We start from the raw sequence: 14,332 nt of genomic DNA, 5'->3' as shown, positions 1-14,332 counted from the left end.
ATCCTTATGCACTTTGGGAATGCAAACCGGTACAGACACTGTGGAAAATGGAATGGAGGTTCCTTAAAGAGTTTAAAATAGAATTACCATATGATTCAGTAAATTGCACTACTGGGTGTTTAGCCTCAAAATACAAGAACACTAATTCGAAGAGAAACATGCAGCCCTATGTTACTAGCAGCATTGTTTACAATAGCCAAACCATAGAAACAGAGTATTCATTGACAGATGAATGGATAAAGAAGGTCACACACACACACACACACACACACACAATGGAATTTCATTCAGCCACAAAAAAGCATGAAATCTTGCTGTTTGTAACAAGATGGATGGAGCTGGATAGTATTATGCTAAGTGAAATAAATCAGTCAGAGAAAGACAAATACCGTATGATTTCATTCATATGTGGAATTTAAGAAACAAAACAACTGACCTAGGGAAAAAGAGAGAGAGGCAAACCAAGAAACAGAAACAGACTCTTAACCATGGAGAACAAACTGATGGTCACCAGAGGAGGTCGCGGCGGCGGGGGTGGTGGTGGTGGTGCATGAAACAGGTGATGGGGAGTACGGAGGGCACTGTCCTGAGGAGCACTGGGTGTTAGAGGAAAGCGCTGAATCACTATATTGTACACTGGAAACTAATATTACACTGTAGGTTAACTAGCTAGAATTAAAATAAAAACTTAATATATAAAAACATGAATGTATCAGGTGGCCCTTGCCTGAACCATTCTGATGACCAGAAATAAGAAAACTCTAGTACAACTTGGGAAATTCTCGAGACAGATCGACTTGCCATTGGTATTTGCAATGGTGAATACCAGACAGACTTTGGGAAAATCAGTTAACGCAGGTGGTCAGTGAATGAAATGCAGCCTTTAAAACAGGGGCAAAGGTTGAAAAATTAAGTCCAGTTGGTTTAAAGAAGCCTGGACTGCCAGAATATTCCAACCTAATTGTGAAGACAAAATGTGTAGAAGGAGTCTAAATCAACAGGTATAGAATATGGGTAGAACTGGGGCAGTTTCATGGGATTCAGCTCACACACCTGATTTTTACCAAGATCTCAAATGACAAGGGCATTAAAAAAATTTACACCGAGTCTTCCCCAAACTCCATACTTAACACAAACAGGTTAAACAATTCCTGCGAGTGGGAGGGCCCTTTGCTCTGGCAGGATGTAGGTCACTTGATGTGGTTTAAGACCTGGCCCCAAACACAGAGATCAGAGCAGCCCCTTCTTCCTTGATCCACACTGGTTCGACTTAGAGACAAGTTATAATTTTCTGCCACTAGAATTTTCTTCCCCCTTGAAATGAAGGTAAACATAAGTCCAGAAGATTGAGGGACTGTCTTAACGTTGCCGAATGAAGCAAATGTCAATCACGCGTCCATACCAACTATCTACTCTTTCTCAGACCTTCTCAGAACCTTCTAGGTGGGCATGAGTGACACAAAAGACAAACACAAAACAGAAAACCCTGGGCAGACAACAAAGACGCAGGCTACATGACAGCTCACTGAACCGGGGCGTGACCAGCGGAAGGGTAATCCCTAACTGGGAGATTTTCCGCTGGCAGAGACCAAAAGTTTCATGATTCTTACCTCAAGTAGGGGAGGTGTTCAAAGCTGGGAGCACCTTCGACTCCTTCTGCCTCTGAAGCTATGTGTTCTCCACTTGAGCCTTGAACTCAGCTGCTGAAAAGACAAGATAATTAAGTCTGAATCATCTAGTGGTGGATTTTTTTTAAATGCCTCTTTCAAAATGTGATACATGATTGCTACACTTCAGTTGCCCAATAGCATGAATGAACACTACAGCCTCTACCTAGATGAGCAGACAGTGCCACCCATGCAGTGATTACTCCCTGTAACACACACACACACACACACACACACACACACACACACAATTATGACGATGCTACCAGAATGATTAACTCAAGATTTCCAATGTACTTAAAATGGTGTCAAATTGGACTGAGTTGGAAGATGAAGAATTTTCTTCCTTTCTGGAATAATAGGCCAGTTTCTCCTGGTCAGGGTGCCTGCAGTAAATGGCCCCACCACTGCCCAGAATACCTTTTGGGACTTTTGGTGGATCGGATTCAGTCTGAAAGCATGAGGCTTGATAACCGGGCTGACCTAGTTACCACCTTTATCTTTCAGGGTAGGAGCAGTGCGCAGATGGTATCTCTAAGTGCCTGTTCCTTTTCAGGCTGTTAGTGACTTCCGCTCTCAGCATTTCTTTGAGGTTCGGTTGGGTAGGCGCCTCAGCTCTGACACGACTTCACACCGGTAGGTTCTAAACCCTGCCTGCCCTCTCGTCCCCCCACGATTTAGTCTTCGCATTTTACATGGCCAGGGATCTGACGGCATGAAGTAGCTAAGGTCAGGTCTGATTTACAGTTTTCTGGGTCAGATAGGGTGACCCACTGTCCTGATTTTCTCAGGAAGCAGGATTTTCAGTACTTAAACCAGAACAGTCCTGCGAACAGGAGCCTGGTAACACTAAGAACAACAGGCACACTATTCAGTATTGTCTGCACTCCTGAGAGCTCTTTGAGTCTCTGACCCTGGGCGCCTCCCGTTATATTTACCTATTTAACTTGTGCTTCCTTAGGGGCAAAATGGGAATAAAAAATAGTATCTACCTTGGGACGCCTGGGTGGCTCAGTCGGTTAAGCCACTGCCTTTGGCTCAGGTCATGATCCCGGGGTCCTGGGATCGAGTCCCGCATCGGGTTCCTTGCTCAGTGGGGAGTCCGCTTCTCTCTTTGACTCTGCCTGCCACTTTGCCTGGTTGTACTCTTTCTCTCTCTGACAAATAAATAAATAAAATCTTTAAATAAAATAGTATCTACCTTGATAGGATCTGGTGGAAAAAAAGAAGTTGGCCGTCAGCCGGTTGGGGATGCTGTTGTGTACAAATAATAGACACTGCTCACAGTTCTGGAGACTGCAAGTCCAAGATTAAGGAGCCTGCATGATCACATCTTCCTGGTTCACAGCCAGCGCCTTCTGGCTGTATCCTCACACAGTGGCAGGAGCCAGGGATCTCTCTGGAGCCTCTTTTCTTCGGCATCCGTCCCATTCATGAGGATTCCACCTTCGTGACTTGAGCACCTCGTAAAGGCCCGCCCGCAGATACCATCACTTTTGGGATTAGGATTTCAACATGTGAATTTTGGAGGGATGCAAACATTCAGACCATAGCTCTTAAAACTGAAAAATGCTGTAAAATTTTATTCATTGGTATGTGGCCTTATCAATGGTGACACAAGCCTGAAGACACTTTCCTCATTGAATCATTTAGTGTCAGTCATTACAGATTCCCCTCATTCAGTCCACAAATATTGGGCAAGGACCTCTTCAGTAAAAAAAAGACAGATTCCCTGTCCATGTGGAGTTGATTAGATGAGGCTGGAAACAAACAAGCAAACAGCAAAATGAATAAAAAGGTAGAGATCGCGTCATACGCTATGAAGGAAACAAGGGGCAGTGCTGGTGTGTGGTCTTGTAATGGACAGGGTGCTGTCACTGGGGGAGGCATGCTCCCTTTGTGGGATGGCCCAGGGAGGCTTCTCTGAGGCGGTATACTGGAGCGGAGACCTGAGCTCTGAAGGGAATAAGGGTACAGACCCCCGTACTGTATGAAAGAGAGACATACAGGCATTCGGCATCTGAACAGCAGGGTCTGGTGGGGAGCTGGAGTTCTGGGGAAACCTTGGCTGGAAATGTGAATTTCTAAATCATCATGTGGTCCAAAGATGCAATGGAATATTACTCAGCCATCAGAAAGGATGAACACCCAACTTTTGTATCACCGTGGACGGGGGCTGGAGGAGATTATGCTGAGGGAAATAAGTCAAGCAGAGAAAGTAAATTATCATACGGTTTCACTTACTTAAGGAATGAGTAAATACTTATTTAGTATTTATATATTTATTTAGTATTTATATACTTATTCAGTATCTGTATACTTATATAAGTATAGTACTTATATAAGTAAATAAGTAAAGACTTAAGGAGCACAAGGAATAACATAGAGGACATTAGGAGAAGGAAAGGAGAAGCGAAGGGAAGGGAATCGGAGTGGGAGGTGAACCATGAGAGACTGTGGATTCTGGGAATCTGGGAAACAAACTGGGGGATTTGGAGGGGAGGAGGGTGGGGGGTGGGTGAGCCCGGTGGTGGGTGTTAAGGGCGGTACATATTGCATGGAGCACTGGGTGTGGTGCGTAAACAATGAATCTTGGAACACTGCATCAAAAATTAATGATGTACTGTATGGTGACTAACGTAACACAATAAAAAGATTCTATTAAAAAGAAAAATAAATAAATCACCATGCTGGCGGCGAAAAGAAAGCCCAGAAGTTGGCAGGTGCACATGGGGCGGTGTCTCATGGTGGAAGGGCTACTGAAGGCTGCGTGATGATTTTAGGTGCTTGACGGAGAAACACTCGATTGTCATTGTTTTAGTGTTTTTAGTGTACGAGGGAAAAGAATACACAACGAGACATGGAAGCAGAGGAATGACATCACAGATCACGTGGACAAAATTGACAAAGTACCCCAAATATTTCTGTCCTTTCCTCAGAATCTTCCCTGGGTGGCAGTACCAGTTTTGCACCCTGCCCCCCCATCTCTCCTGCCCAGAGCAGCGGCTTGGCCCTAACTTCCTCCCCTGCTGGCCTACCCTCCCCCACCGCCGTCAGTAGGATCCCCATCCTCTCAGCCCCCTTGGCCTCTCCCATCCATTAACCAGATGCATAGGATCTGCTAGACTCCCAGAGAAGCTGAACGTTAAAACAGCAGTATTTTTCCTGAAGCAGTTACTAATTTTCCCTTTTGTCCTGGAAAACCTGAAAGTCTTGGTGGAAAGTCTTGGTGGAAACCTGAATCACTGTTGTCTATCCTGGGGCGTCTGGCATGGGATTTGAGGGGAGTTCTCAGGAAAGGTGGCCTGGAGAAAGTGAACTCGACTCTGTCCTGCGGTGCTGGACCTGTCCTGCCCGCCCCACCTGGGACGCTGGGCAGTTTGCTCCGTTTGTGGGTCTCTGCCATCCAGAGTCACTGAAAGAATGAAGCTGAATGAGCTAACACATAGTTTTTCATACAGTATTAATAAGATGCACCATTATGTTTCTCTATTTTTATCTTAAACATTCAGAGTTTCCGTGGTATTTATTTTTTACATTTACCCTCTATTTGGAAATTAATAAGTTTTCTCTTAACATAGCTTCCCCCTCAAACAAATGTACATACAGCTTTTAAAAAATTATCATTATTTTTTTAGAGAGGGAGAGAGAGAAGTGAGAGAGAGGGGCAGAGGGAGGGGGGGAGAGAATCTTAAGCAGCCTCTGTGCTGAGCGTGGAACCTGACGCGGGGCTCAATCTCATCTCAGCATTCCCACGACCTGAGCCGAAATCAAGAGTCAGACACAACCAACTGAGCCACCCAGGCACCCCTAAACCAATGTACATACAATTTAAGAAGTGGACTGGTTTATGGGGAAAAGTAAATAACGGTGCAGCTCTGGTGGGACATGGAATAATTCTAGGGAAAAAAAGGCCCAAATAGTTTTGAGTTTAGGAGACGAAGGTGGAAGAGGAGAGGGCAGCTAGTCTGTTTTTATTTCATTTAGGAAGGGCCTGAGATTTCAGCTCCTCAGCATCCTTTTTGCTCAACAAGTGGCTTTAAGACAAATTTGCAGAATCCTTCATCACATCACAAGCCAGTAGCACTATGTCCAGGGTCACAATTTATTTTAGTTTTTCAGATTTAACTGAGAGAATGTGCTGGGAATTCCTGCTTATCCAGCCTACCCACAGTGGCAATTTAGAAGGCAAGATTAATTATTTTACTTACTAATGTCTGACAGCATGTTAGTCTCTACAGATCAAGGGACACCTTTAATTAAAACTCCAAAGAAACATCATAATTAACTAGGTAGAATAATTGCTCACTAAAGAAAAATTTCAAGATCCAGTGTTAAGGAACTGAGCACCCTCCTTCTTGGTTTCTAGAATGTCTGAGCTCTTCCCATATAGAACAAAAGCTATCTGAATACCAGAGTTTTTTTTGCACTTGGAAGACAAATTATATTATTCTTTGCAGGAGAATAAGAGGGGACAGGGATCATCTGTACGTTGGTGGGGGGGAACAACGATATTTTGCGTTGGTGAAAACTGGTTAAAAGGACACCCCGAAGAGGGAATAAGAGGTAGGGAAAAAGAAGAGTTAACATTTTTGTTATATTCTGGGCACCAGCCATATATTATCTTATTAATTCCCCACCAAGACAGTATGAGGTACTAATATTATCTCAATTTTATAGGTAAGAAAACGAAGGGGGTTTGGTATATGCCGAAGCTTAGGTGTCACAGCTAAAGTTGTAGAGCCAGGACTCAGGACCCAGATGTCCCAGTTCCCAGAGTCTGTGCCCTTAACCTCTATGCCATCCTGCCTCTAATGGCGTCGCTAATGGGCAACGCACAGCCCAGGGGATGCGGAAGTTGAGGAGAGAGAAGGATGCTATTGACAGGCACAGATAGATGTGTTTTTTTGAAGCTGCAAGCTTAGCCCACCAGAGGAAGCTGTCTGGAATTTGTGTGGCTCTTGAGAGAGATCAGTGGTTCACTCTGGACGGGCTGAGGAGACATCTGGCAGAACTGCCCCGTCCCCTGGCAGCATCTCCCCGTCTCTCCCCAGTTCTGTCCCAGGCCACCCTCTCCTGATGCCTGTGGTGACTGACCCAGACCGTGGCTCTCCCGCTAGTCACTCTCTGCAACGGTTTACAGCATGGATTTCCTCCTGGTTTTGAAAAATAAACAAACCCACTTACTTACCTCACTTATTATCAGTTGTCTAAAAGGGAGTTACATTTTCTTATTTGCAGTTCAAACCAAATTTAAATTCATGTTAAATCTGAAATGAACATACATATGTCTTTTATGAGACATGAGAGATACTGTGGAACCAAGCAAACAAGATAATGTGATACAATTCTGAAATGTCTGAGAACCACCAGGGTGAGCCCAGTTCAGACAAGAATTTCTCTACCTCGACGCTCTGACACTTTGGGCAGCATAATTCTTTGATGTGGGGGCTGTCCTATGCCTTGTAGGACACTTAGCAGCACCTCTTGCCTCTACTGTGATGTTAGCAGCACCACTTTCTCCTACTCTCGTTGTGACAAAAATGTCTCCAGACTAGGACTAATGTCCTTGGACAGGCCTTGGTTGAGAAGCAAGAAAATAAAATATATTCAAGTATTCTATCTACCTTGCTGTAGAAGCTGGCGCGCCTCTGGAGGGTCAGATTCTACTATCCTAATAATATTTTTCTTACTTATCAATACATATTTGAATACACTCTCTTGGTGACAGATTCAAACAACACTGAAGTTTACATATTGAGCCGTGAAAATCCCTGATGCTCCTTCCACCCCTTATCCCTGTCTTCTGCATGCCTGCTTCTAGTTTGCTTTCCATGAATATTTTTCTTTCTTTCAATAGATTTCAGACATCTTCATTTGGACCCTGGATAGGGTTTTAATCATTTCAACAACTTCTGAAGATTCTTTTCCTAATTTGCACGGCTTGAATTTCCTTTCACAACACTTTTTTAAGGTCCATTTCAATTTCTTACCAATCATAGCAGATACCTCAAAGTACTTTATAAGTGTTAAGAAAACCAAAACAACCACAGCAAGACCACATGGTATAGACCAGTGGTTCCCAAAGTGTGGTTTCATAGTGGCATTACCTGGAAATCATTAGAAATGCAAATTCTCAAGCCCTTCTCAAGACCTGCTAAATTAGAAAACTGTGTACATTAAAGCTCAAGATTCAGGAAAATGGATTGGATTTAAGTAAATACTCAAATGAAGGCCAACCTGGCTTTCTTTGGTAGAGACAGAATGAAAATCTTAATTCCAAACAGATATATGAAAAACTTAGAGATAACAATGGATATCTTTATACCACTTTAAATTTTGCTTAATTAGTCCTAACAAGGAGGCGGGACTGAATGTTGTGAAGATGGATTAAAACCTGTCTTTTCCCCTTGAAAAACTCATAACCTAAGACTGGAGAAAGCCTGATGTGCAAATAATTGTACTATGATATGATGGATACCATTGAAAAGCATGTTCCAAGTGCTCTTGGAACAAAAGGAGGGAGCAACATACTTTCCTTGAAAGAAGGAAAAGGAAAGTATTCCAGGCAGAAGGATCAGCATGTGCAAAAGCACAAGAGCACACAAACTTACTTGGTGGGAGAGGATGTAAAGCAGGGGGAGAGGCATTCTGGAGGAGGGGCAGTCTGCATTGTCTATAGGGGTCATTGGGAAAATTGAAGAAAGTGATTTCCAGCTGGACTAGTAAGGGTTTTTATCATGCACAGAAATCTGATTTATATTCAGAAAACTATAGGAAACTCAACAATAAGGAAAAAAAGTTAAAAAGCAGGCAAGAGATTTGAAGACATCTCACGGAAGAAGATCTATAGATGGCAAATAAACATACAGAAAGATGCTCAACATCATTATTAAGAATTGCAAATTAAAGCAATGAGATACATCTATTAGAAGGACTAGAATCAAAAACAACCTGATTGATATACCTATATCTATATCTATATCTATCTATCTATCTATCTATCTATCTATCAGTGGTGAGGATGTAGAGAAACAGAAACTCTCGTACATTGCTAAAGAGAATGCAAAACGGTACAGCCATATTGGAAAACAGTTCGGCAGATTCCTACAAAATTAATCCTGCTCTTGCCATACAATCCAGCAATGGTGTTTCTGGGTGCTTATCCAATTAATTTGAAAAATTAGGTCCATGTAAAAACCTGCTCCAACTCAAATGTTTATAGTAGTTCTATTCATAATTGCCCCTTAAATGGAAGCATCCAAGATGTCCTTTAATAGGTAAATGGATAAACTGTAGTACTTGCATACAATGGGATGTTACTCAGCATTACAAAGAAATGAACCAGGAGCCGCAAGAAGGCATGGATTAATCTCAACTGCATATTGCTAAGAAGTTAGTCACGAAGCCAGAAAATGTTACACAATGATTCCAGACATATGACATTCTGGAAGAGGCAAAACTAAAGAGATGGTAAAGAGATTGGTAATTGCCTGAGACTCGGGGCAGGTGGTGGTGGAGAAGGTTGAAGGGCAGGGGACTTTTTAGGTAGTGAAATGAGACATTATGCGTTTGTCAAAACTGATAGAACTTTATAGGTCAGAATAAATCTTAACGTACGTAGTTTAAAAAAAAAAATCACATAGGAGATTGAGGGGATCCAAGACAGAATGCAGAATGTGAGAAAAGAATCTAAATGCTTTACAAGTGTATGAAACAACCTTGGTGAAGGGGATTGGAGAGCAAGGTGCTGACCTGTGTCGCTCTGCGAGCGAGTGGAAGCTGTGCTATGGAGGCCAGCAGGAGCTATTGTTGAAGCACTGTACTCCAGCTGACAATATTGTTTTTGACAAGGGTATGGGTTAAGAATCTTGAAACCACGACACATAGCTGCTGGAAATGAATGACTAAGTAAATGGATGGTGGATGGGGGAGCTAGATTTGTCACATTTGGATTGGGAAGTTACAGATAAGCAAGGGAGGAGAACAGAATGATGATGTGGTAATGAATTAGAGCTGGAAACATCAGAATGAACTCATGCTCAGCTTAATACAGGAACAGATGGTTATGTATGGAAATAGTGTGTACATACATGTATCTCCCTGCTCTGTCAGCTTAGAATGCTTAGAATTAATAACACCTCAATAGCAATGAGCACCTCTAGCACCCAGGTCGTGGTTTCTAATACCACTCTCCTGTAAAAAGCACTAGGGTACCTAGGAAAAATGGTTGATTCTAGGGTTGGGGCAGGATATATACAAAATGATCCTAGAGAATCTTACAGTGCCAGAAAATAAGAAAGTGCTAAAGAACGGAACGAATGAACAAAAATCCACAATAATGTAAAATGGATACAGTAGCCAGTGGAAAGATTTCCCAGTGGTCAAAGCTGGAACAATGTGAGCAACAAAATAAATGAAGCAGTAATGGATTATAAGCAGAAGTATAAAATAAATAGAAGTCCATGCTGATATAAGGGATTGAATAGACAAATCTCCTGTACAGAAGATATTCAAATAATTTATATAAATACTCCACACTTAAAATCTAAAACTCTAAGTGTGGGCTGCACATAGTGACTTTCTTCCAAAGGCTACAACATGAAAAGGAGAAATAAGGAGTACTCTTACTGTGGAGAAACCAAGTGATTAGGATTAACAACAGCAGCGAGAAGTCATACTGACAGTTTACACTGTTGATGGGCTGAGCATGGCACCTTGACTTCAGTGATCTTCTTCCCAGGAGCATGTTACCTTGGTCTAATCATGAGAAAGCATCAGACAAATCCCAGTTGAGGGACGTTCTACAAAATCCTTGACCAGTAATCATTAAAACTGTCAAGGTCATTAAAAAAGGGAAAGTCTAAGAAACTGTCGTAGCCCAGAAGAGCCTAGGGAGACATGATGACTAAATGTAATGTGGTGTCCTGGATGGGATCTTGGAACAGAAAAAGGACATAAAGAAAAAACTGAGGGAATCTGAATAAAGTATGGACTTGGGTTAATACAAATATGTCAACATTAATTCATTCATTTTGATAAATGTTCTACACTCACCTAAGATGTTACTTGATAGGGTTACTTGGGTGTGTGGTATATTCTTTAAATTATTCCATAAATCTAAAACCATTTTAAAATAAAATATTTAAAAAAAAAAGTCTACAGGGAGGGTATGTATTCCCATAGAAGAGTGATATCGTCCCTTTTCATATTCTATAGAATGGTCCATTAAAAAAATAAATTTAACTTTCGGAATTCTTTGAGAGTTGCAGTAACTGTTACTTGCAGACATTAAAGTGACATCCTTCAAGAAATTAAAAAAACAATTTCAAGGAGAGAAATAGTTGAGAGAAGAGGTATATAACGTTTTCATGTATCTTTGAAGTTTAGGAGGATTATCCTCCAGAGTACCTTAAATCTTGGTGGTGCCTTGTGGATGTTCTGGTTCTCTTCCAGGACCCTTCTAAACCCCTGTATTTGGATGACTTCTTCCATGCCGATGGTTATATCTAATGGGGCAAAGGATTGAGACAAGAATCCCAGTTAGATAGGTTTTCTAATCTATTAGAAATCTATTGGTTTAACAAATTATCACAAATTTAGTGGTTTAGAACAAAAAACCAAGAAAGGTATTATCTCACTTAATCTTTACAACACAGCTGTCTGATACATTGTTACTCTTTTCATTTTTTTAAAAAGTATTTTTTAAAAAGATTTTATTCATTTCTTAGATATCACAAGTAGGCAGAGAGGCAGGCAGTAGGGTTTGGGAAGCAGACTCTCCTCTGAGCAGAGAGCCCAATGTGGGGCTTGATCCCAGGACCCTGGAATCATGACCCAAGCCAAAGGCAGAGGCTTTAACCCACTGAGCCACCCAGGCACCCCACTCTGCATTTTTATAGGTAGTCACTTATCCAGGTGTACGTCGTACAGAGAGTTAGACTGTGGTAGGTGGTCTCTAAAGATGGCCATCATTATTAGCCTTGCACTGATATACCAAGAGTGGTATCTCATAGAGAAATAAATGTATCTTGTCTTGGTCACTATTATTTCATATTTCTTAAGGCAGCTGAAGCTACATTCTAACTAATAAGACCTCCAAATAGAACCATTTTCCAACTTCTGTTATTTCTACTTCTGTGATGTCATCTCTGCCCACCCATCATTTCCACTCTTACTGCCATTCTACTAATTCCTTTCTTCTCAGTTACCAAAAAGAGCCGCCAAACTAAGCTGGTCCCTAATCCAGTGCTTTTCAAGGCAATTTCACCCTCTAGGGAGTATGTGGCAAAGTTTGAGGACATTCTTGCTTTTTACAACTGGGGGAGAGGTTTCTCGTAGCATTTGGTAGATTTAGATGTTGCCAAATATCCTGCAAGGCCTAGCATAATCCTCCACAACCAAGACTCAAGAAGCACCACCTGTCAACAGTGCCAAGGCTGAGGAACCCTGATCTAACATATCCACTACACTCAACAGGTGATAGATTCAAAGTTCAGATCTGACCTATGTCCCTTGTGGTGTACACCTGTCAGACTCGTGGCTTCCTATCATCTTTTGAATGACCTTTCCACATCTGGGGACATTAGCCTTCCCAAGGAAGGAGTTCAGACCCCACAATCTCAGTCTCCTTTGCTGCTAGGACTCAGGCATGGAACTTCCGTCTCCCTCAATCAGATGCCTTCCTATGAGCCTTTGATTTAGAAGTGAGCAAGGTGAAGAAAAAGGCTCTTTCGGAAGCTCGGCATCTTGTTGATGGGGGAGACTGCAAAGCAGTGCAGCCTTTGAAGGTGGTAGCCATTCCGCAGTGGCTCCTGTCAGGGTGACAGCAGTTTCCTCCAGGGCAGGGTAGGGCGGCAGCAGCAACCCCAGTCAGGCCGGATAGTGTCCTCATCAGGCCAGTTCTTCAGCGTGGTTCTGAGTTTCATTCCTTGAATTAGCCTGGAGCCACTTTAGTCCTTCCCAGAATTCCCTGAGCTATCCAGTATCCTTTTTAACATATTCCAATTCTTCTTAGTCAGCCAGAGTTAGTCTCTATTGCTCAGCACTAAGAAACCTGATAAAGAATTCCCTGCTTGGGAATAGAGTTGGTTAATAGAGTTCTCTGCTCAGCAGGGAGCCTGTTCCCCACCCCCACCCCCCTACCGCCTGCCTCTCTGCCTACTTGTGATCACTGTCAAAAAAATTAAAAAAGAAAAAAAAAGAATTCCCTGCTTAAAACTCTCCCTTGCCTTCCCGTGCATTCTAGAATATAGTCTCGAATCCTTTGCCCAGCTCAAGTCTCTTCTTTATCTCAGATGAACCCACTCTGTCCTTCCCTCTGGCCATACTGAGCCACTCTGGTCCTGCCACCCTTCCTCAATCCCAGATTGCTTGCCACTAAAGAATCCTACTGGCACAACCACCCTTCTCTGTGTACAACAGTCCCCAGGATTGCTCTTACCTCTGTCATAAACATACAAACAAAAAAACTCACTATGCTCTACTACAAGAGTTGATTCACTCAACTGTGAATTCACTCATTCTTTGCGTCCCCAGCACCTGGAATGATATCTAGCACAAAGCAGGTGTTTAATACGTGTTTATTTACCTAAGGAAGATCAGGAAGTGGACCAGTACTGCCACCTACTGGGAGGAAACTCCATTGGGCTTTTTCATAAGGATTTGGACAGTGGCTCTCAAACAAGGATATTTGACGATTCGCTCTCTCTCATCTAAGTGATAATCGTTACCATCATTGTCAGACTCTCCATGGTAGCCGGCCTCCCGGGTGGCTCCCAGCGCTCCCTGTCTGTTGGAATTCCTACCTCTGTGTTGATCCTTCCACACTGAAGGGTTGTCTGCAGTGACAGTAGTGATGGTATGTGACTTCTGAGGCTTGATCACAAAAGACACTGTGGCTTCTGCTTTGCTCTCTTGGGGACCACGTGTTGTGAGAGAAGCCAGATGCCAAGTCATGGGGACACTCAACTCACCCTGTAGGGAGGTCCGTGCTGTGAGAAACAGGCCTCCCGCCAACACTCAGGTGAGTGAGCTATCCAGCAAGCAGCCCTGGCCTACATCTTGACTGGAATCTCAGGAGAGACCAAGACAGAACCACCCAGCAACGCCATGCCCCAATCCCTGACGCCAGGAACCTGGGGGACACTTCACCTTTGTTGTTTCAAGCTGCCAAACTTTGGGGTGATTGCTATGTAACAGATTACTACTATACTCAGCGACACAGATCAGGGACTACAAGCTGTTTCATACTTTGCTGTAACAAGAGGAAACTAGGGGAGCCTGGGTTCAACTAAGGCTTCCAGAGCAGATGCCTACGGCTAGCGCCGAGCGCCGCGGAGGAAATGAATAAAGAACCAGGCACTGGGGCTTGCGGAATGGCGAGTCCCGTATTCTGCAGCCCCTCTCTCGGCGTTAACTTTCCCCGAGCACGTCTGGAAGGACTCGGCACAGCCGCCGCAGGAGAACCCCCACGGCCGCCAGAGCCGCGACACCCCGCAGCCGGCGGCAGTCTCGGCACCTGCGCACTGAGCGCCTCTTACTCCCAGGCGGAGCCGTTGCGCGCCGAGTCATCGATCACAAGCTGCCCAGCGGCCTGGCCGGGCAGCTGCCCGTCCGAGGGGTGGGCTCTAGGGGGCGCCCTCAAGAGAGGGGCGGGGCGCTCA

General features: G+C 43.4%; 1 protein-coding gene across 4 annotated transcripts in view; it reads right to left on the bottom strand.

Annotated features, from left to right (window-relative positions):
- The window catches only part of BPIFC (BPI fold containing family C), a 43,580-nt gene extending 36,641 nt beyond the window's left edge, over positions 1-6,939 (bottom strand). Inside the window, exons 1-5 of one of the 4 annotated variants that reach the window (XM_059404619.1) lie at positions 6,859-6,939; positions 4,905-5,082; positions 3,675-3,858; positions 2,869-3,427; positions 1,611-1,703 (exon numbers count right to left, since the gene is read on the bottom strand). The gene's annotated coding sequence lies outside the window, so the exon portion shown is untranslated. Of the gene's footprint in view, positions 1-1,610; positions 1,704-2,087; positions 2,184-2,659; positions 2,840-2,868; positions 3,428-3,674; positions 3,859-4,904; positions 5,083-6,858 lie in introns of those variants that run through there. The other 3 variants (XM_059404617.1, XM_059404618.1, XM_059404620.1) reach the window with 3 other exon arrangements.
- Positions 6,940-14,332: the final 7,393 nt, after the last annotated feature.

Source organism: Mustela nigripes, chromosome 6 (genome assembly GCF_022355385.1).
Source record: "Mustela nigripes isolate SB6536 chromosome 6, MUSNIG.SB6536, whole genome shotgun sequence".
Lineage (NCBI taxonomy): Eukaryota > Metazoa > Chordata > Mammalia > Carnivora > Mustelidae > Mustela > Mustela nigripes.
The sequence above is the reverse complement of the archived record's forward strand: the minus strand, read 5'-3'. Positions and strand labels throughout refer to the sequence as shown.